The sequence below is a fragment of the Gambusia affinis genome, linkage group LG19 (genome assembly GCF_019740435.1).
Source record: "Gambusia affinis linkage group LG19, SWU_Gaff_1.0, whole genome shotgun sequence".
Classification (NCBI taxonomy): Eukaryota; Metazoa; Chordata; class Actinopteri; order Cyprinodontiformes; family Poeciliidae; genus Gambusia; species Gambusia affinis.
In genome coordinates this window covers 11,915,762-11,932,738 of record NC_057886.1, presented here as the reverse complement: position 1 = coordinate 11,932,738, position 16,977 = coordinate 11,915,762, and positions in this window count along the sequence as shown.

Sequence of the window (16,977 nt, the reverse complement as noted above, 5' to 3'; positions counted from 1 at the left end):
CACAAGTTAGATTTACTATTTTTGTATTTTTGCTTTGATTTGGAACAGTTCTTGTATGAAACTGTGCATTTTATGAGATTATTAAATTATTTCATGGAATTCTTAAAATGTAATCACCAATAACCCTGAGTAAAACAAAAAACCTGGTTTTGTGAAATATATTTCCATATTTACTCAAAAATAAAAACATAAGTAGCACAATTTATTTGCTGTTATGTAAAACAGAAAAGACACTTGAATTCTACAATAACACAAAATGATTAAAACAAGTATTATACTATACAAATACTTTAGGTTTTAAGCATTTCATGTAAAGGATCCAACACTGCCTCTCCTTGGAAAGCTCTGGTCCTGTGTGAACATTGAGCAGGCAGGACCAACTGGGTGTTAATTATTCCTTTATAACAATGAATCATGGGTACCTTTTGCACTGAATTTTTGGATCTATAGTATGATTTTAAAGTCTTTTCGATGCAGTCACTCTAGAGCTAGTATGAAATATTTTTCTGGTTTTGGCCATGACACTTTAAAGGCACCAAAACTTCAACCTAACCTGTTGAAAACAAGTAAAGCCCCTAATTCTGAAATATTTTTGGGAAAGTTGCCTGATTTAGATAAAAGCCCATTAGTGTAATAAAACTGGAGTTTTGGGACCACAATTAATGATTTCTAAATGTTCCATGTAAAACTAAACGAAAGCTTTACCCATTCATTCAATTATGTAATGGCACCACTTAATCAGTTACTGCAAAGGACTTTGATCAAGTGGGACAAAGAAAAATTAATTTTTTCTGAATGGGATTATGCGCTTTTTAGCTTTTGTTATGTAGTTTTTGTAACTCGCCCGGTCTCGTATCCGATCACTTTGCTCGGACTTCGGTTAGCTGAAATAAGGCTATTTATAAACTTAGAGGGAAAGGGAGGAGTGGGGGAGGGGCAAGGATGACTGAGGGATTTCATAGGATAAATCCAATGTCCGTCAATAAAATCAACCAATAGGCTGTCACTGTCGATAAAAAATTCTATTTCATGTACTTTTTGTTAAATTATGACAGCCTAGGGCCGCCCCATATACAGTATGTGCATTAGTCTGTATCTCAGACGGTCAGTCCTCCCCTGCCCTTACAAAAAATCCCTTGAAAATCACATGTGATTTTCACATGTGATCACATGTGGTTCACACAAATTTTACATGTGAATGATGTGAATCACATGTGAAAGCACATGAATACCTGTGATTTTGGAACGTTTCGTGGTAAAATCACATGTGATTCACATGTGATTTACACATTTCCACATGTGATCACATGTGATTTTCATGGGATTTTTTTGTAAGTGTGGACAGAAGTTTAAACTGAATTGAGTTTTTTTTTCTGTTCAAATTGTCAACCCCCCACGGTGGCTGGTACGTTGGTCCAATTTACACACCACTTTATACTTTTACCCGCATTTGGCCAGTGGCGGGTGCTAATTTCCACCCCTGGCTGAAACTCTCAGATTAAAAATGGATAGATGTATTAATGCTATGATTTATGCTTCCTCTCCTAACCAACCTCATTGACTATTGATCATTAATAAGGCAAATAAGCCAGCTATCAACATGTAGAGAATTGAGTAGAGAATTTAACATTATAAAAAGAACCAGAACGTCTCTATTTGTACTCACTGCTGGATCTGTTTGTGGAGAAGTATTAGATTTCATTGGAGTGTACATGGGAACCTGGGTTTCACTGTGTGGACAGACAGCTGGAAGCTTTGCATACTGCATGTAGATGAACATCTGGCATCTGTCCCAGCTGATCCTCCAATACAGAATCTGAAATAGGATGTGACCGAAAGAGGTGAGGTGAGGGTGCGGGGAGTAAGACCTGAGATTGAAGTACAGTTCAGGATAACATTTTAGAAAAGACATTCAACAGGAGTAGTATTATTAAGATTTGAGGTTTTGCGTTCCACCTGCTGCATTTTCTGCAAGTTGCACTGGAGAAGTTGAGCATGCAATCATGGGAGGCATGAGTCACGTCCTGCTCTGAGTCGCTTTAATGTTCATCTTCAACCAAAGCAGGAAAGGCAAACTGGAGCACTCTGTTTCACTCTGACTCACTCCACCATGGTGGTTTTGACCAAAACAAGCCACAAGATCCACCCATTGGCCTGTGAACCTGTGTTGCAGCAGTGAACTGTGAACATGCTACTTCTTAGAACAAAACCGACAGCAGAGCAAAACAAAGTCTTAACATTTTACTGAAAACAACTAGACATAAACACTGAGCGTTACCACCACTAGCCTAACAGAACTGTGGATTATTACCACCCCCTCACATGAATAGTTCACACAGCTTCTCCCAGCAGAGATTCAGCCATATTTTAGATTCCAAATAATTCTGTGGGCCACAGGCAGCAGCAGACAGCGAGGAGAGATTCTTCTCTATGAATATTAATATGTGGTGTAGGGGAGTTTGGGAGGGTGAAGGGGGAACCAAAACCTCCTCCAAATCCTTGGCAGATAAACTGGAGGAGGAAGAGAGATGATTACACGCATGGTTTTTCACAGGGCTCCCCCAAATCTCATTTTCTATAGTGCATTTTAATGGGATCCTCGAACACACCTCGGCCAGCTAAGTCTTTGTATGCAGTCATTAGAGTCTGCTTATTTATAAATATATATATATATTTTTTTTTTTTTACTTTTTTTTTTTTGTGAGATTTTAATGTGGGTCTGGCCACAGCATGGTCCTGTCATGGCTTTTATGCCAGCAGAGCAACCGGGCTGTGCCGACCTTTTGTCTTTGTAATGCGCCGTATGTATCACTGTCATTTAAATGCGGCCTCGGACAAAGGAGGGATGTGAGAGATGGATGATACAAGGCGCTGAAATAGGAATCAAAGTCCTTCTCTGGTGGCGATGATGGAGGAGGTCTCCATGAAGGCCTGGGGGATTGGGGGGGGAGAAGGTTTGGACATATGTGTGACATGGAAACATGACAGAAAATTTGCTCAGACGAAGAAGAATCACCTACATTCACTGATGTTCTTTTGCGTTTTCAGTTTTTGTCTTCATTTCATGATTTTGGTTAACACATTGGGGATAAAAATCCAGAATGATCCTTTAATCTCCCTGAATTAGTGTGACATGATTTCCAGTTTGGAAATCCGACACTCTTGTATTGATCCTCATCCCCTCTCTGTCCACCTCCTGTTTATTGCTGATAGCCATCAGGGTGACCCGAGCACGCTCAGGGGACTATTTAATTACACGCATTCTCCTCATGGCCATCAATAATCCAAGCCATGCAATCATTCATGCAGCCATTTTTATCAATACTTTCACGGGAGCTGAAGTCAAACTCCGCTTCAGTGAGGTATCATCATTACTCAGTTCATCTTATAATTTTGAAGTTCACAAATGGCTGTCAGCTGGGTGTTTAAATGGGCCTGTGTGTGCAGTCTGATTGGGGCTATTTCAGTATGTGGGGTCAAAATAAAAATATATAATATCTCTTTCTTTATCTTGATAAAAAATGGTATTTACATGTAAATATTTACATGGTTATGTATGATTAAAACTTTACATTTGAAGTTTAGCCCATATTTTAACATTTGTTTTACATGAATAACTCAATTTGTGCACTTTAGACTCAATTTTCTACAAATTGAATTTGTTTTTTTTAATGATAGAGTTGTTAGAGTTTCATCTTGTAACTTTTCTGTGCTAATTTTCCAAATAATCAGATGACTTCTTTACTTTCCAAACACAAAGCGTTTTGTCATTTTTTAAATATTTTTTTATTAGACTTCAAATTATTTCAAAAGTGGTTTCTCCTCGTGAAATATGTCAAGTACCATTTAAACTTAAGAAAACAAATAAGTGTTTGCATGGAGAGATGTAAGAAGCTAAAAAAGATTGCATAAGACTGCACACATGCCTCTGTTAAAATCCTAAGCTTTTGTGGGATGAAAAAATAAGACCAGGTATGAAACTGCATACAGTGTCCCACCATTAAATATACTTTAAAAGCTGGGTTAGTTGCGTGAGAAGCTGCATCCATCGTCATGCAGAATGTGTTGAACCTGTGGTCTGGTTTGGCCTTGGCCCCAAAGTGCTGTCTTGTGTTACTTTCACAACAGCATGACAACCAATCTAGTCAGCAAAATGTTTAGCATAGAATTTTTCTAGCTCTATAAATGAAAATCTGCAGTATTACAGAAAAGAAATCCCAGTTTTCTATGGCTTGAAGGCATTACAGGTGAAGCTATGCAGACAGACAAAAGGGCTAACAATGGCGCAGCATGCACATCTTTGTTGTGCGTGCATGTGCTTCTGTATGTGATGAGGTGCACTCTGCAGGGAGATGAATAAGTGTGAGTTCAGCTACTGTGCTAGAGTTCAAGCTCAAAAAGTGTTAGATTAACATCACACATCCCAACTCTCCCACCCGCTCCGTCACCCACGGCAATGCAACGTCTGTGTGCATGTGTTTGTGTGCCAGGGAGAATTACAGAAAGAAACTCTGATCTCTTTCATCATTCCCTTTTACCTGCTGTAACAGTAGTGTGTAGATGTGTGAGTGCGCGTCACATTATTCATGATTGGGTATTGAATGCTCAGAGATGAGTCGTGTTTACAGAGGTATGACGTACACCCGAAGATCTGAGGCATGATAGACTAAAGCTGTATTCATAAAATTACACTTCAGCTCTTCATCGCACTTCATAATGGCTGGTGTGCATGCAGTGATGGAGGTTTGTGTAAAGGTTAATTTAACACATCTTCCATAACTCACTACACTGTAATAATTGTTTTATTGCTGCTTGTTTTATAAGATATTAAAGTTCTTGAGCCAAATGGACTCAGTAATGAGAACCTTTCATGAGTATCTTCTATGTTTTTGCTAGTTGGGAACCAATTTAGGTTTTTGTCTTATATTTAAGAATTAAACCAAAAGTAGATTACTTTATCAGTATTAATAATGAGTTTGTTAAAAAACTGTGGAACAAATCTTCATGTTTTAAGCATAAGGATGTCATAAAGATGTAAGTTCATATCCCTCCTTGTATATTGAATCTGGAATTTATTCACAGCCCTTATTGTTATTTGATAAATCTGTTTATGATAGAAAATAGCACTGGCACCTGGTGTAAAATAACGAAGCTATTTGAATGGAGAATACGTTTAGAAAATGGTTCTTTATTTGATGCATGTAATATCTAGTTGTGATAAATGGATTAGTCTTTCAGGTTGGAAGGTCTCCTTGCCATTACCCTAATCTTTAGCTTCCTCCACAGATTTTTTTGTCTGATTCGAGTCGGGACTGTGGCTGGGTCAATCCAAAGCTACTTCCAATTACATCTGTGTAAATAATTTTGGGCAAAGCTGTGGAATTTAAAGTTTAAAGTGCAGCGGATATCTTGAGGACATAATTTAGGATTCTGTGACATTTCTAATTGGTCATTAGTATGTTTTTTTTTTACTTACCTGAATAGTGTTTCTTTTATTAGATAATAATGTAATTTAAAAAGAATAAAAATTGTTCTAAAGTACAGTATTAACCTTGCTGTAATTAATTTTTTTCAACCTCTCCTGCCCAGCATTGTAGCACTCTGAATTTTTTTTTTTTTGAATTTTTTGCTACAATGAGAGTCCAACAGATTTACTTTCACAAATGGAGCATTACAACTTTTGCTATAATGCTCTACTTCATATATATATATAATATATAAACTTTTTTAAAAATCGCTTTGGGTTTAATTCAGGAAAAACAAAAAGGGGCAAAAAGTTGAAAGGGAAATAAGGAAATAAGAATTGAAATAGATGAGAGAAATGAAGCATGAAGTGAATACAAGATAACCTGGAAGTTTGCTTCTACAACTGCAAAAGAGAGCAAAAAATAGAGAACCGAGAAACCACAGTGACGAACAAGATAATTCTTTTCTTCTACTGGTTCAGTGACAAATCACTTGTGAACAATGCTTTAAATGAGTTGTTGTTAAGCCTCAATTAAAAACTCTAAAGAGAAATGCTAAATTGAAATATGTTGAACTAAGTTGTTTAAAATGAGTCATGCTAATGTTAGCAAAAATGTTTCCATCACGTTTTGTTGATCTGTTTCCTTTTTTCTGTAAATGTGAGAAAAGATATTTTTAGCTTAGATTTAAAAATACATTTGACCAAACAACAGGTAGAAGATTTGTGGTACCTTTATGTCTTGTGCTTTGACGTTACATTGAGACACATTCACAGAAATGTTGTTTAATTCACTTTGGTAATACATTTTCATTCATATAAATTTTCACATTTAAATAAGCTAAAATACCTTTTATTATTTAAAACCATACGCTTTGCTAGGGGTGTTGGCATAAAGCTGAAATACAGCAAGAGATGTGGTTAAAAATAAAGACCCAACCAATATACAAAAACTTTACATTTAAACAAGAAGTTAAACTACTTGGAATGAAGAGACAGGAGTAACACAAATGGGAAAGTCAACAACTCTGCTATCTGCTTTCAGAAATAGTTTATAATGTAAATCATTGGCTTCAAGTCTTTTTCATCACAGCATAATCTTTTTGCAAAGTCATACTCCCATTTAGAATTTATTATTTTACCCAGCCAAACTTAAAAGTTTATTCACATGCACCATTGGTTCATTTTTTGTTTAATTATGTTTTTTTCGTGTTTATTAAATGTATTGCTGTGTAAGAGAACAGCTAAGATCTTCTGTACTATCTTTAATCTTTCTTTTACATTTGCCTGTAAACACAGATGTTCTTGTAATCTTGTGAACTGCACCTTTAGGCCCTTTCTTTTTTTATTGGTGGAAATCTTAAAATCTCACTTAGGATGTTTATCATGTGGCCCAATCATAGATATTCCCCCTGCATCTCAATTATTAAGCGAATCCAAATCAGCCCAGGAAGTTTAAATGACCAACTTTTAAAATTTTAACCCAGATTATTTAAAGTATTACAACGTAATTTCAGTAACATTTTTAAGATGAAACCATTTGTAGTTTTTGCAGTGCAGATTTGTTCGGATCACGTCTCCATGGCAAACCATGGGATCGCTATGAAGGCTTGTTAATCACCGGGTCTTCTCAGGATGCGAGAACATAAAAGAGTCTCTTTAAAACAAGCCGCAGTCGCGACCCAAAGAGTTTAGTGAGAGCTTTGACCGTGACAAGAGCTCTCCAACTCGCAGCACAAGGGAGACAACTGGGCCTTTGTCAGTGTGGGAGAGAGTGGCAAAGCTGAGCAGCTCCTAAAATGTTACTTCAGCTGTCATCATATCTGGAAATGTAGCGTTACTCCCTTTTTTTTTTTTTTTTTATTTCCTACTGACTGCCTCCACAACCTTCATTCATACCCAAAGGCTATCAGAGGCGCTGCCGGAGGGAATGATTAAGCAGGATTTGCTGTTTTTCCATCGGTCTTCTCTTCCGCCTCCTCCTCTTTCTCCTCATTGTGCAAAGCCAGGTTCACAGCACTTCAGAGTGCAGTGAGTCATTGAGGGATTGGGAGCCGAGTCTCAGATAAAGATGGTGGAGGGGGCAGAGGGGAAAGTGTAAACACAGAGGACCTCCAGGTGTCTTGTCTGTTTGACAGCTTCCTCTTTTCTTGTCGTGTATTCATCATTGTTGCTGGGTTAGTAGAGATTTGTTTCCCTTTTTTCTTTTACTCTTGCCACTCTCTCTCTCTCTCTCTCTCTCTCTCTCTCTCTCTCTATATATATATATATATATATATATATATATATATATATATATATATATATATATATATATATAAACAAAACAGCATAAACAAACAGCAGTATTCCTCTGGGTAGTGTTCTCTGCCCAAGTAGGAAACTGGTGTCAATCCATAAGTCATGATAACAACTGTCTTCCTCCTTCCTCCCCTTACACACACACGCACACACGCACACACACGCACACATGCACCCATAAACACTTTCGCTCTGGCTGTGGAAAACCTCCTACTTGTTGACTTGATGCTATATGAAAAATGGAAAAGCATGCAAAACGGTGTGAAGATGCACTACATTTGAACATTTTTAAACAATTACGTCATATAATTATGAGATATTTCTTGTCAGACTCCTTATATGTTACAAAATTGTTCAACTCATCCTTTTCTTTTTCACAAGAACTCTTCAATTTAGCCACCTATTCTTTAGGCCCCTCTGTAAAATGCTGGCTGGCCTTGTATGGTATTGATTTGCCATTATGTTGCGTAGGGGAGAAAAATCCATGGCTCTCCCTTTAAATAACCATCACATGAAGACAAGAGAGATACATCACGGAGGAACCATATCGAACAGGAACACTCGGGACGCCCGTCTTTTGGTGTATTATGGTAACCTATGCTGAATCAGGATATTCTGCAGGCCCTGTTTGTGTGTATTTTTCTTTTCTTTCTCCACCACAGAAATTCGAGTGCTGTTATCTGCCCCATTAAGCATGGTGAATACAAGACACAGTGGGACGGAGAGAACATAACTCTTCATGACACGTTGTTCTGGAGGACATGTTGCGTTACGAAACTGTGCCTCTCTCACGTAGCAGCTCATGAAATATGGTGCCGTTTAAAGCTTGTGCAATTATTGGGTCAAAATTATTCATAATTCTGAATTAAACAGACGCAGCAACTCATTTTGGGCTAAAGGTCACAATACAAGCCACATTTTTTGCAACTATCAGCCGACTCCTTTGTGTTTAATTATGGTTCAATCAATTTAAAAACACCTGAGGTCAACCTTGGTGTTACCCTGCTTGATTTTTTTGAGATTAGAGATGAAATCAAAGAATTATGAGCCAATCCTCCTTCATCAATAGTTTAGAGCATGCTTCAATTTTCTGGAAACGTGATCATTATAATGGTGCACTTCCTGTTCTATGTGAAAACCTGATGCATGCATATCGCTCCTGCCAGAGTCCTGACTGACTGCAGGAAAATGAATGGTATCATTCCAGCCCTTAGATCACTGCAAAGGCTCCACATTTGTCAAAGGATTTATGTTAAAATGTGTTGATGGTCTAAAAGACACAGAATGGTTTTGGGCTTGAATGGTTTCTCAGAGTTGGTGGTCAGGTATGAATCTTGTAGACGCTTCAGATCATCTAAAACTTGGACAGAACTAAACAAGGGAAAGCAGCATTGAGTCTCTTTGCTCTCCAGCTCTAGAGTCAAAAATTTGCAGAAACTGTTACCTGTTGTTTTTTCTTGGAAGCCACATTTTTCTCACTTATTGATTTATTTTGATTTATTGATTGAAAGTCTTGGCTTTTCAAATTTTTTTCAGATTTATTTTAGTTGAGTTTATTGTTTATTTTTATGTGGTATTTGATTTCCACTGTTGTATGTCTTCTTTTGAATGGGAGGGAGTCTTTTATTTCTTTGTTTCTATTATCTTATAAAGCAAAACTACATATTGGATGAATAGCACTATGCAAAATAAGCTTTATGCAAATTTTGCAATGGATCATAATTAGTGTTGAAAGAATCCCCTTGATTTCTCCAAACATTACTATTTGTCTTTAAGACTAAATAACCCAGTCGTCGTCTCCCCAGACGTTCCTCCAGGACTCGGCTTATATCAATAATAAACTTGTTTCTTCATGTACAGTGACATATGGCGATCCAGCAGTCTCAAGTTTATCACTTCTGGATGGTTTTTGATCATTCTACCTTATTTTAATTTCATAGGTTAAATAGAATTTGGGTTAAATAGTTAAACCTGGGACACAATGTGATGTTCCTACAGGTCAAGGGTGTCAAACACACTTTAAAACTGGATTTAGGATGGATAAAGTGGCCTGACATTAAGTTTTTAATCTCTGGCAGAAGAACAAGGAATTACCTATTTTTAGGATTTTTTCTTGATTACCTATTCTGATTAGAAGAATGAGCAAATATCCGATCAGAATTATGCCAAAAGCTTGTAAATGGCTACAAAAGGTATGTGGCCGGGTTGTAATGTGCTAGATCAGGTAACTTTTGTACACACACCTTGTTTTTTTTTTAAACAATCACTTAAATAATTTGTTCTCTCTGAAAAAGAATGGTTTCAATAAAATTTTAAGTGCCTCCAAAACAGAGATTTTTGCTTTGATGCAAAATACAACGTGGGATAATTATTGTTTCCTTCAACTCGACCTATCTCCCTGAGAAGAAATCAGTTTCTAATGTGATTTTTCTAATGGGAGACATTTACAGCCTTCGGTCTGCCAAGAAAGCTGCTTGGTTTTCGGCCAAATCTGATGTAAAACCCGACTTTCTGACTTGAATAAATAGGTTAGGTCTCTAATAGAATTACATATTCTCAAAGAGAGCTCCAACTTTGATACACTGCATCAAATTTTCTAAACATGTGTTTCACGTCTGACTTTATCTTCAGTTCTTTCGGAACAGGACTCAGATTACAGAAATGTAATCTGCTGTGTGCTGGGATCACCTGCATGACTTGAAAGTATTTGTGACAAAACACAAGCAGAATGTCATTATTTTTTTTTTCTTAAGGTTTTACCGAAATGGGTGGAGCTTCAGTGCTTTTTTTAATGAAAGCTGGAAACAAACATTCTGTAGCCTCCTTTTTGGAAACTGGTTTGGTAACATGACTGTCTCATAGTTGCTTATTTACTCATTTACAGTTACACTAATGCAGAGGAGGAAAAACTCAAACATCCTGGACTGGTGATAAGAATGAAAAGTGTTTCATAATTTGTCACAAAAGCACAAAACCCATGTTCTTTACAATGGATGCTGCACCAGGAGACAGCTTTTTTATTTATTTATTAATCTTTTTTGATAAAACAGCTCTTTGTTGTTGTTGAAATGAGTAATAAATGATCAGACATAGTTCTGTTCAACAGTAGACCCCTTTTAGTGCCAAGAGATAAACATGGTTAAATCCCTTTAATAAGTGGAAGAGGACGTACCAAGCCTGGATTTGTGGGAGAAAATGTATGTATGCTCCCTCTGTTGTCTCGGCGGGCTAATTAGAGTTGAACAGAGTGGAACGTTGTAAATGAATAAATAATTCAGCTGTTGTGGAGAAAGGGTGGGAGTTTTCTTCTGCACACATGTACTTGATGTTGCTTTCAGTTAAGCAACGGTGCATTTATGAGTCCAGTACAAGTCAAAGACGATCATTTAGTAATGTCATACTCTTGCTTGTACATGTATGAGGTACATATGTGTGCTTTATATCTCTGCTGTGAACTCTGAGGTTTCCTGTGAGATTTTCAAAACTGAAAGCACGACATTTGCTGTCCTGCGCCACATTCAGTTGCTAGAAGATTTTCAAACACCTTGAACTTTTTTTTCCTCACATTTTGTCTTGTTGCAGCCACAAATTTCACTGGATTTTATTGGAAGTTTATGTAACACGCCAAAATGGAGCAGGTTTTCAATTTTCCCTCTCTCTACATGTACGAAATATAAAAAGCTGAAACATGCTATGTTCAGCTCCCCTGATGAATTACTCTGCAGAAACATCTTTCGCACATCTTTTAGGGTATTTCTTCAGAAGATTTACATTTATATCCATTCGTCTTTGCAGAGTCGTTAAAGCTCAGCCTGCTTGTGAGCAGCAGAACTGAAACTCCTTTCGCTCCTTGACGATTTTCTGCAATCTGAAAAAGAGTCGTCTTTCTTTCAACAACACCTTTCTTCTTGAGAAACAGAAAGAAATTATTTAGTGGCTGAGGGACTGAGAGTTGTTATGGAGATATATTCTTGTACTTGAGCTGTGGATCCCTGCAGCTCCTCCAAAGTTATGGTCTCTTAAATGCTTCTCAAATGAACACTCTCCTTGACTAGCCTGTATAAGTAGCCCAGCATGCCAGCTATTGCCTTGAAGGATGTCGTTTTATAAAATAACCTGCTTTAAATTTCTCCACAACCTTTTTCCTGGCCTGACTTGGTCATGTGTTTCTTGGTCTTCATGATGCACTTTGTTCATTAATGCTCTCTAACATACACTGAAAGCTTTCACACTAAAGTTTGTGCTTGCATGTTGACAAAATGCAAAAGTTTGCTTATTACGGTTTTTTGGGTGACAAAATAACCGGTTGAACGAAGCAGAAATCCCAAAACCAGGATCAGATCACGAGGAAACACATATTCCTGAGCAAGTTCATACAAAGTTTGTGCAAATACAGCTGAAGTTTGAAGCGCATGCCATTACACACATGTCCTCCTGCAGCAGTATCAATATTGATGTATTTGTTGTGTTAGTGTCACACAGTTCAGTGACAGCCGGACCTCGCAGACAGCAGAAAAGGTGGCGGTGTGGGGGTGGGGGGGAAACTACAGGACATGCAGCAGACAAAGACCCGTCTGTGCTGCCGTGCTCAGGAGGAAGAGGCCTTCCCTGCTCTGATGTGGCGAGGTGCAGTACCTGTGACACACACTGAGTTCCTGTGTTGAGTGTATGATGTCTGTTGCTCGCACTCTAGAGTGGCGGGCTGCTGACTGACAGGAACACACACTGGCAGCCCTGCTTTCCTGAGTCCTGACAGCCTAGCCTTGGGGCTATCAGTGTGGGAGTGAGAGGTGATTATACACAGCAGCGGGCCTATCCCAGCTTATTGTCTGAGAAGTTTTCTGTCATGTGGAGAAGTTTTATGTAAATCTGAAAGGAGGAAAGATGAGTTATGGAGGCAGCAATGTTAACTTGCTGACGTGAATAAAAACGGGACAAAAAAATGGAGAACAAAGCTGGAAAAGGAAAGATAATATGAAGCAACTGTCTCTGTTTACATTGAGATTTAAAACTGCTGCGGAAGGCAGTTTGCCACCTTTCCTGCAGAAAAAAAAAAAAGCGCAGACGCTTCATGGTAGGCTGATTATCTCTTTCTAAATTGAATAGAAATCTAAAACCCCGGTTGTGCAAGTAAAGGAAGCCTGCTTTATCTCGCTGCTTCTCTTTTTCTCATTGCTCTCCATGCAGCCAATCAAACCCCAAAATGAATTATGAAAAAAACGGAAGAAGAGGCAGCTGCGACTGAACGCCCGCATGGCTAAATTTCCATATAGATAGTGGAGCGCATTTAACTTGCCTGTCTGCGAGCTCTTTGTCCACTCGTCTTCTCATTGCATTTTGATGGAGAGATGGCTCTTCATCTACATCATCCCATTACTCCTCTGATGTTCTTATCTGACCCTGACACTTGATTGTTCCTGAACCGCTGTTGACCTGTACCCGTTTTACTGCCCCAGGATATATCTTCTGTGCTCCAGAAAAAAAAATCCCAATGAAACAACAAAAAAAAGAATGTCTCACAACAAAGTGCCAAAAGATTCACTTTCGTGGGTTTACAAGTAAATTTAGTTAGAAAGTACATGCAGATAGAGCTAGATACTGGTAGACCTTGGGAAATGTATTTAAATAATTATTTAATGTTTTTTCTTTTTTGTATATGTATCACATTGTGAAAGCAAATTCTTAAGATTAGGCAAAAATCAGCTGGAATATTATAAAATTCAGCTTTCAGATAGTGATCTTATGACAGGGAAAGAAAAACTTTGCAACCCAACCTGTTCATGGGTGAATTTTACTTTTTTTTTACCCACAGAAAAGATTAAATTATGTCAGAAGAACTTGTCTGAGAATAAAACCTCAAAAGTTACTTCATGATGCCCCAAATTTAAGAAATTCCAAAGAAACAAAGTCATTGACGACTATCAGTGTGAAAATTGTGGCAAAACAATTATTTCTATGGCTTTGGGATTCCAACAAACTACAGTGAGAGCCGCCATCAAAAAAAGGAGAACACATAGAACATTAGTTAATCTCAAAGTTACTCCAAGATAGAATCAAAAAGTCATTTAGAAGGTGATAAATGAATTATGAATAACCAATCACCATTACTCTCTCAGTTAAAGTCAAAGTTCATAATTCAACAATGAGAAATGGAGACTTTGCAAGAATGACGTCCACCAGAGTGCTCCAACGCCAACGGAGCTGTTGAATTAAAACAAAACAAAGGGCCATCATTCACTTGGTCAAGAAAATCTTGATGATGTCCAACTGTGAACAGACAAGAAAAAAAGTGAACTTTTTAGAGGCTGTCTTGTTATATTTAGTGTAAAACTAACAAAGCATTTCAAAAACAGGAACATCATACTAACAGTCAAACATGGTATGGAAGTGGGAAATTCTGAAACTGGATTCTGCTTCGGGATCTTTAATTCAACTGAGAAAACCCTGGAGGAGAAAGTCCAGCCATCAGTTTGTGGGTTTAGGTCAACGTGGATTATTGAGCAGGACAAAGATCCAATGTGTGTCAGAAAGCTCTACTTTGATGGCTAAAAAGAGTCAAATTTTGTAGATTTAAATCCAGGTGAGATTTTTAGACAAAGGTCTAAATTGGACCTTTGTGATAGAAAACTGTCCAATGTGGCTAAAGGAAACAATTCGACAAAGAAGAGTGGTCCAAAACTCCACAGTGACGAAAAAGATTCATCAGCAATCGTCACAATACTGGATGGCAGCCGTTGCTGGCAAGGCCAACACAACCAGCTGTCAGGCTTAGGGAGCAATTACATTTCACACAAACCCAGGTCAGCTTGAATATCTTATTTCCCTTAATTAATAAACTCATCATTTGAAAACTGCATTTTGTTATTACATAGGCTGTTTTAGCTGGATATCAAAATTTGCACAAAAAGAAAAATTATCTTCCGTCCCAGCATTGCTTAATGACTGGTACCCGTCCAGTTGACCTCATAAAAAAGGAACCTGTGCCTGTTTTGTTATGGTTGCTTTATTTCAACAAGCCACAGTTTCCTGCATCCATTTGTGGTCCGCAGGTTCATATTGCTCCATCCAGTCATTCTTCCTCTTGCAAAAGCTGCTGTTTGTGTTTCCTCCTCCACCAAAAGAGAGAGAGAGAGAGAGAGAGAGAGAGAGGGAGAGAGAAAGAGAAGGGAAAAGAGGAAGAAGCAGGTTGCTTCATGTATAAAATCAGCTGCTTCCAGGCTTACATGTAAATTAAAACGCAATTAAAAACGGGGCAAATAAGCCGTTCCCGGGAGATGAGGGAAGAGAGCAAGGAGGAGAGGAGCGGAGGAGCTCTCAGGATAAGGGCCTGTGTCACTCATCATTAGCATGGCATTAGAGTGAAGGGAGCTAAATCTGAACGCTGGGTCACGGGCACATTTAGATGAGCTGTGCCTGCCACACAGATGGGAAATAACCAGCCCATCCTGAGGAAGTCTTTTATTTTTTATTTTTAGTTTCAAATGCAAACAATTATTCTGTGGATTATTCTGCTATTGTTCTCGAGAACAAGCTCGCCATTGTGTGTGTGTGTGTGTGTGTGTGTGTGTGTGTGGGTGTTTTTCAGCACAGAGCTGCAGAGTGCAGCCTATCTATCACTGATGGCAGCGAGTAAATATTTCCAAGCATGTAGCAGCAGAGTGTCGTGGACTGTGCTGAATGCAAAGAGCAGAGACAGAAACCTGCAGCTTCATACGGTACGGACAAGTTGAGCGTTCGCCCACAGCTCCCAGAATTCCAGTGCACCGCCTCCTCGGCCCTCGCCTCCACCCTAACTCTCTGAAAGCCTGATGCTCTCAGTTCTTTCCCCGCTCCTCCTCCTCCTCTTCACTCTCTCCCAGGCTCCCTGCACCCCAAACCTTCTGCCCAGGAGCCAAGGCAGGAGGTGTTGGTGGGGGGGGGGGATCAATGTGAGAAGTGTATGGTGGTGAAGGTGGGGGGTGAACCCCACACGACGGCTCAGAGGGGAAGAAGAGGGTGAGGATCCTGGCAGAGGAGTACCCTTCTCCTCTGCAGACCTGTCGCCTCCGTGCAACAATGGCCGTGACAATGACACTGGAGGAGGAATTTCAACTCCCCCCTCTCCCCACCCCACCATCACCGACCCCAACACACACACACACACATCCCCTCCCAATCTCTGCAGCGCATTAAAATCAGCAGAGGCAAGATGAATGAGTCCCTAATAGCTTTCATTTGTTACAATTATCATAATTAAACATATGTCAGGGGCAGACAAAGGAACGGGGAAGATTTCTGTGTTAACACCTCAGGCGGCGGAGGGATGCAGCCACCTGAAAGGGATCTTTTCCTGTTACGTTATAATTAGTCCGAATAGACTTGGAGCATATTTACAGTAATTAAAGACCCTCTGATTCAGTAATTCAGACTTTCTAGCATCTGTTTGCAGTAACACAGCGGACCTCATTTTTCTGTCCTCGTGTCCCTGCTGCCTGTTTGAGGAGCACCTGCTGAGCTCCATCAAAAATGTTTAAGGGCCCTTTAAATGTTTTTGAAGCCCTTTTGTGTTTTTGTAAATTATACCTTAGAAACTCATTCCTTCCTTGTTTTAGAGGAATTATTCAGATACTCAGAAGGGCAGTGAGAGGGATTTCCCCGTCTCATCTCCCTTCATTTTAATTCTATCATTTCCTCATCCACTCACTTGTAACTACAGTGTGTCTTGTACAGATCAAAGCCCCGGGGGAGGAGGCCTCCTAATTTAAGCACTATGCCATTCTTTCTAGTTAGTTTTAGGTGCATAATATGTACATGTTTGTGGCAGTAATGCTGTGGGGAAGCATTCTTCAACAGGGTCAGTAAAGCCTGTCAGAGATGAATACTGGGTGATCCTGGAGGAAAACTAAGAACCTGTTAAAGACTTGAGACCAAATCCTGAGGGGCCCAGAATGACTTCATTCTTCCACTAAGTCCCATCAATTCACCACTGTCCTTGCAATTCTTTTCTAGTCAATGTTTAGCTACAACTTTTAATCCCTACACTAAAAAAGAAAACAAAACATGAAAAATATTTTCTCGCTGTAATAAAGGATTCATTTGTGTTAAGCTGTGTGTTAAAGAATGCTTGTTCAGTTAAGAATAAGATATTATTTTATTAGGACTTAACAATGATTCCTTAAAGCCCAGATTCCTTAAAGAACTGTGAAATTCCCCTTTAATTTAAGCTATGTAAT